The sequence below is a fragment of the Elgaria multicarinata genome, chromosome 8 (genome assembly GCF_023053635.1).
Source record: "Elgaria multicarinata webbii isolate HBS135686 ecotype San Diego chromosome 8, rElgMul1.1.pri, whole genome shotgun sequence".
NCBI lineage: Eukaryota > Metazoa > Chordata > Lepidosauria > Squamata > Anguidae > Elgaria > Elgaria multicarinata.
Genome location: NC_086178.1, coordinates 3,585,698 through 3,591,813, shown reverse-complemented (window position 1 = coordinate 3,591,813; position 6,116 = coordinate 3,585,698).

Below are 6,116 nucleotides of genomic sequence, written 5' to 3'. Positions count from 1 at the left end.
TATCTCTTTATCAGGCCATCCTCTGCTTATATCAAGTGTCAAACAGGGCACAGCGCCCCTTTGGCAGGCTTAAACAGCTGCACAAAACGTCTCCCGATTGCCTAAGGAAGATTTCTGTGTAACCTGGAAGCTGGAAACACACCCATAGAAATGATGGGGCAAAAGGCACCCCTTCACATAGAATCATAGAATAGCAGAGTTGGAAGGGGCCTACAAGGCCATCGAGTCCAACCCCCTGCTCAATGCAGGAATCCACCCTAAAGCATCTCCTGTTGCTTTCTTTTTCTCTCTCCAACTTGCCTCTGAAAAAGAGCAGCTTGGTTCATCGCTTCTCAAGAACACCTGTTTTTCTACCTCTTGTCAAACCCCCTTCTGAACCGCCTTGGTCTCTCCATGTCTGTACCTCTAGGCCCTGGTGCTATCTTACCCACGTGGTTCCTGCCAACACCTGGTCCTTGTTCATAGAATCATAGAATAGCATAGTTGGAAGGGGCCTACAAGGCCATAGAGTCCAACCCCGGCCCTGCTCAATGCAGGAATCCACCCTAAAGCATCCCTGACAGATGGCTGTCCAGCTGCCTCTTGAAGGCCTCTAGTGTGGGAGAGCCCACCACCTCCCTAGGTCACTGGTTCCATTGTCATACTGCTCTAACAGTCAGGAAGTTTTTCCTGAGGTCCAGCTGGAATCTGGCTTCCTGTCACTTCCTGTCACTTCCTGCCCGTTATTCCGTGTCCTGCACTCTGGGAGGATCAAGAAGAGATCCTGGCCCTCCTCTGTGTGACAACCTTTCAAGTATTTGAAGAGTGCTCTCATGTCTCCCCTCCATCTTCTCTTCTCCAGGCTAAACCTGCCCAGTTCTTTCAGTCTCTCTTCATAGGGCTTTGTTTCCAGACCCCTGATCATCCTGGTTGCCCTCCTCTGAACACGCTCCAGCTTGTCTGCGTCCTCCTTGAATTTTGGAGCCCAGAACTGGACGCAATAGTCTAGATGAGGCCTAACCAGGGCCGAAGAGAGAGGAACCAGTTCATGTGGATGAGAAAACAGAGACGTTGGTGGAGGGACATTTTTTACTGCCAAAGAGCGTTTCAGGCGATGGAGGTGTTACATCTCATTACCAAACCGTCGGTAGCAAGATCCAGCCTTTTAGCCTTACAGGAGAACATGCCATTATCCACCTAACACGCCTGGTAAAGCCCATGGGTGTGGGCTGTGTCTGTACAGCACAGAAGCAGAACCTCAAATCCACCTCACCTGATGTCCCAACCTGGCCCTCTGGGGTTTCCCAGACAGCCACACCTCTCCCCGGCCCACCTTTTCCCGGCTGCTGATTGTTTCTTAGGTCCTGTGCAGTTCTTCCCTCATCCTGAAAGGTTGAGAGGCCTCCCCAAAGGCTTCGTCACTGGCAGGGGAACCACGCTCCAGCTCTTTTTCCTTTGCCCCAACCCACCACGTGGCTCCAAAGGGCTCCTCCAAAACAGAATTCAGCCCTTGGGCTGAAAGACGTTTGCCACATCTGTGGTACAGCACGAAGCACACTTTGGGCCCTTAAACTACGGCTTTAACCACGGTGGTTAAGCCAGAAAGCCAGGCTGTGTTCAGAAGACACCTTAAACCATGGCTTAAACCACGGTGAATATGGCTTTTTGCTTTATTCACCATGGTTAAAGCCATGCTTTAACGTGTCTTCTGAACACAGCCTGGCTTTCTGGCTTAACCAGCGTGGTTAAAGCCATGGTTTAAGGTGTCTTCTGAATGGGGCCTTTGGGCTTTCAAGTATTTATTTACGTGTTTATTTATGTATTTATTTATTTATTTAAAACTTTTGTATCCTGCCCTATTTCACTAGGGCCTCAGGACGGTGTACAGATAAAATCATACAATATAAAACAATAAAAATACACAGCTAAAAACAAATCAAACCATTAATCAAGTTAAAACCAATATATAAGTTAAAAGCAGTCAAACAATTAAAACAGTTAAAACAATGTGCAAAACAGGTGAATTTAAGCATTAATGGCTTGGTAAAAAAGCCATGTTTTTTACTTGGCGTCGAAATGAAATCAGTGTTGGTGCCAATCGGGCCTCCAAGGGGAGGGCATTCCACAGTCTGGGTGCCACAGCAGAGAAAGCCCTCTCCCACGTCCCATCATAGCGCATATATTGCACTGGTGGGATGCGGAGAAGGGCTCCGCCAACAGATCTCAAGTCTCGGGCAGGCATATATAAGGAGAGGCGCTCCCTCAAGTATCGAGGTCCCAAGAGATAGTAGCATATCTGTGGTGAAAGGACTACATGCGCTGTGGACTGCTGAAAGGCAGGACTGTCAATCCACCAGTCCCCTGCAGATCATGTATACTAGTCTATTCCATGTTGGCTGGGAATGAATGTATTTGTAGTCCAATACATCTGGAGGGCAGAAGCAGGGCCTGCCCTACCATGCGATAAAGTGAGACAACTGCCTCAGGCAGCAGAAGTACAAAAAAATGCATTGCGGAGAAAGAGGGGACATTTTTTCTCCCTCCCTCATAATGCTAGAACCCAAGGGGGGTCCTCACATGAAGGACAGACCAAAGGACGGACTTCTTCATACACTGCTTAGTTAGACTATGCGATTGACTTCCACGAGATGCAGTGATGGCCACCCATTTGGATGGCTTTAAAAGGGGGTTGGATAAATTCCTGGAGGCGAAGGCTGGTGCTGCTTCCAGTATCCAAGGCAGTCAGCCTGTGTGCACCAGTTGCTGGGGAACATGGACAGGAGGGTGCTGTTGCACTTATGTCCTGCTTTGTTGGTCCCTGGCCGACAGCTGGTTGGCCAGTGTGTGAACAGAGAGCTGGACTAGAATCATAGAATCATAGAATAGCAGAGTTGGAAGGGGCCTACAAGGCCATCGAGTCCAACCCCCTGCTCAATGCAGGAATCCACCCTAAAGCATCCCTGACAGATGGTTGTCCAGCTGCCTCTTGAAGGCCTCTAGAGTGGGAGAGCCCACAACCTCCCTAGGTAGCTGATTCCACTGTCGCACTGCTCTAACAGTCAGGAAGTTTTTCCTGATGTCCAGCCGGAATCTGGCTTCCTTTAACTTGAGCCCGTTATTCCGTGTCCTGCACTCTGGGACGATCGAGAAGAGATCCCGGCCCTCCTCTGTGTGACAACCTTTTAAGTATTTGAAGAGTGCTATCATGTCTCCCCTCAATCACTAGGTGGGCCCTTGGTTTCATGCAGCAGCAGGGCTGTTCTGATGTTATGTTCTTAGTTGTGGGAGAATTAAGATAGCTGCAGTGAGATGTTGGACAACAGAGCAGTCTGTGCCATGTGTCCTCCCCTGCACCCCTTCAGCTGGTCTGTTGCCCACAGGTGCAGTGATTAGGCCTCCTCTTGAGTATTGCATCCAGTTCTGGGCACCACACTTCAAGAAGAACGCAGACCAGCTGGAGCATGTTCAGAGGAGGGCAACGCAGACTATCAGGGGTCTGGAAACAAAGCCCTATGAGGAGAGAACTGGGCATGTTTAGCCTTGAGAAGAGGAGATGGAGGGGAGACATGATAGCACTCTTCAAATACTTGAAAGGTTGACACATACAGGAGGGCCAGGATCTCAGTCTTATATGTTCTAACCTTCTGGTTCCTGATATCAGAGTGGCTGCTGTATTTTGCACAAGCTGCAGCTTCTGAACCGTCTTCAAAGGCAGCCCCGCGTAGAGCGCATTGCAGTAATTTAACTTGGAAGTTACAAAAGCATAGACAACTGAAGCCAGGTTATCCCTTTCCAGATAGGAGCGTAGCTGGGCCACCAACCAGAGTTGGTAGAAGGCACTCCGTGCCACCGAGGCCACCTGAGCCTCAAGGGACAGAGATGGTTCTAGGAGAACCCCCAAGCTATGAACCTGCTCCTTCAGGGAGAGTGCAACCCCATTCAGAACAGGTTGAACACCCTCCATCCAGTCAGAAGAACCACCCACTAACAGCATCTCTGTCTTGTCTGGATTGAGTTTCAGATCATTAGCCCTCATCCAGTTCATTGTCACAGCCCGGCACTAGTTCAGCACGTACATAGTCTCACCTGATGAAGATGAGAAGGAGAAGTAGAGCTGCGTGTCATCAGTATACTGATGACAATGCACTCCAAAACTCTGGATGATCGCACCAAATGGTTTCATGTAGATGTTGAACAGCATAGGGGACAAGACTGACCCCTGAGGAACCCCATACTGGAGAATCCACGGGGCTGAGCAGCGTCTCCCAAGAACCACCTTCTGGAGCTGACCCGGCAAGAAGAAGCAGAACCACTGCAATGCAGTGCCTCTCACTCCCAACCCAGCCAGTCATCCCAGAAGGACACTATAGAATCATAGAATAGCAGAGTTGGAAGGGGCCTACAAGGCCATCGAGTCCAACCCCCTGCTCAATGCAGGAATCCACCCTAAAGCATCCCTGGCAGATGGTTGTCCAGCTGCCTCTTGAAGGCCTCTAGGGTGGGAGAGCCCACAACCTCCCTAGGGAACTGATTCCATTGTCATACTGCTCTAACTGTCAGGAAGTTTTTCCTGATGTCCAGCTGGAATCTGGCTTCCTTTAACTTGAGCCCGTTATTCCATGTCCTATTCCGACTATGGTCGATGGTATCGAAAGCCGCTGAGAGATCGAGGAGAATCAACAGAGTCACACACACTCTGCCTTTCTCCTGACATAGGTCATCATACAAGGCGACCAAGGCTGTTTCCATGCCAAAACCAGGCCTGAAAACCGATTGAAATGGATCCAGATCATCGGTCTTATCCAAGAGTCCCTGGAGCTGGCCCGCAACCACTTGCTCAAGGACCTTGCCAAGGAATGGAACATGAAGTACAGACCAGAACGAGATGCCACAGACAGGGAACCGACACACTGGACAAAGTGCGCTCAGAGCAAAAAAGACTGCGACGACTCACACAAGCCAGATTCCAGCTGGACATCAGGAAAAACTTCCTGACTGTTAGAACAGTATGACAATGGAATCAGTGACCTAGGGAGGTGGTGGGCTCTCCCACACTAGAGACCTTCAAGAGGCAGCTGGACAACCATCTGTCAGGGATGCTTTAGGGTGGATTCCTGCATTGAGCAGGGGGTTGGACTTGATGGCCTTGTAGGCTATTCTATGATTCTATGAAGTGAGCCAAGTGACACGTAGCCTACACACGGAGGAATTTAGTGGCCAGTCCACTCTGGGGAGATTTTCCTTTCCTGCTGCAAATATGGTGATGAATCAGATCCACACTCAAGAACCAGAAACAGACTGCCTTTGCTGGATCACGTCAGAAGTCTTCCTAATCCAGCTCGCTGAACCTTTCCAACCAGAAGCCTCAGCACAGCAGGAAGAGGAAGGTCAGAAATTGCCTCCCTCCAGGTCAGGCTGCTTCTCCATCCATCCCAGGATTGGCTACGCCGACCGGCAGCGAGTCCCCAGGATTTCTGGGGGAGAAGGGCCTCCCTCCCTCCCTCGTAAGATTGAAACCGGGACCTTCCACAAGCAAAGCACGTGCTCTACTGCAGCACTATGGTCCCTCCTTTCCTTTCCAAGCTGATTGATTACATCTGCATAAATCTGCATGTGATTAAAATGACGGTTTTGGAAAGGGCGGGGGGAAGCAGGATTGCTTTTAGATAATGCACACCTGTGTTACAGGAGGCATTCCCCTTACGAGGGTCGTTCCTTCCTTCATGCCATTTACAGATTTTATGACATAATTGCTTTTCTATTATTTATTACATTTTTATTCCAACCTTTTTTCCTTTATGGAACTCGAGGTTATACGTGGTTTTCCCAGGGGTCTCCCCTGCAAGCACTGACCAGGACTAGACCTGCTTAGCTTCAGCAAGGTAGCTGCTGCATGTGCCTTCAGACCATGCTGTTTCCCCATGTATGTTTAAAAGTAACACACACACACCATCTCTGGGCTTGTCTATACGGCTTGTTTACCCCAACCTAAATGCGCATATTCATGTTTTAGGTTGCGTGACGCAGCCGTCCATTCGCCACAGTGCCGGGTTTTTAACCCGATAATGTGCATCTTTGCATTCACGATTTACCACGATGTCTGAGTTTGCACTGCATTATGGCTATGAATCTTTGGG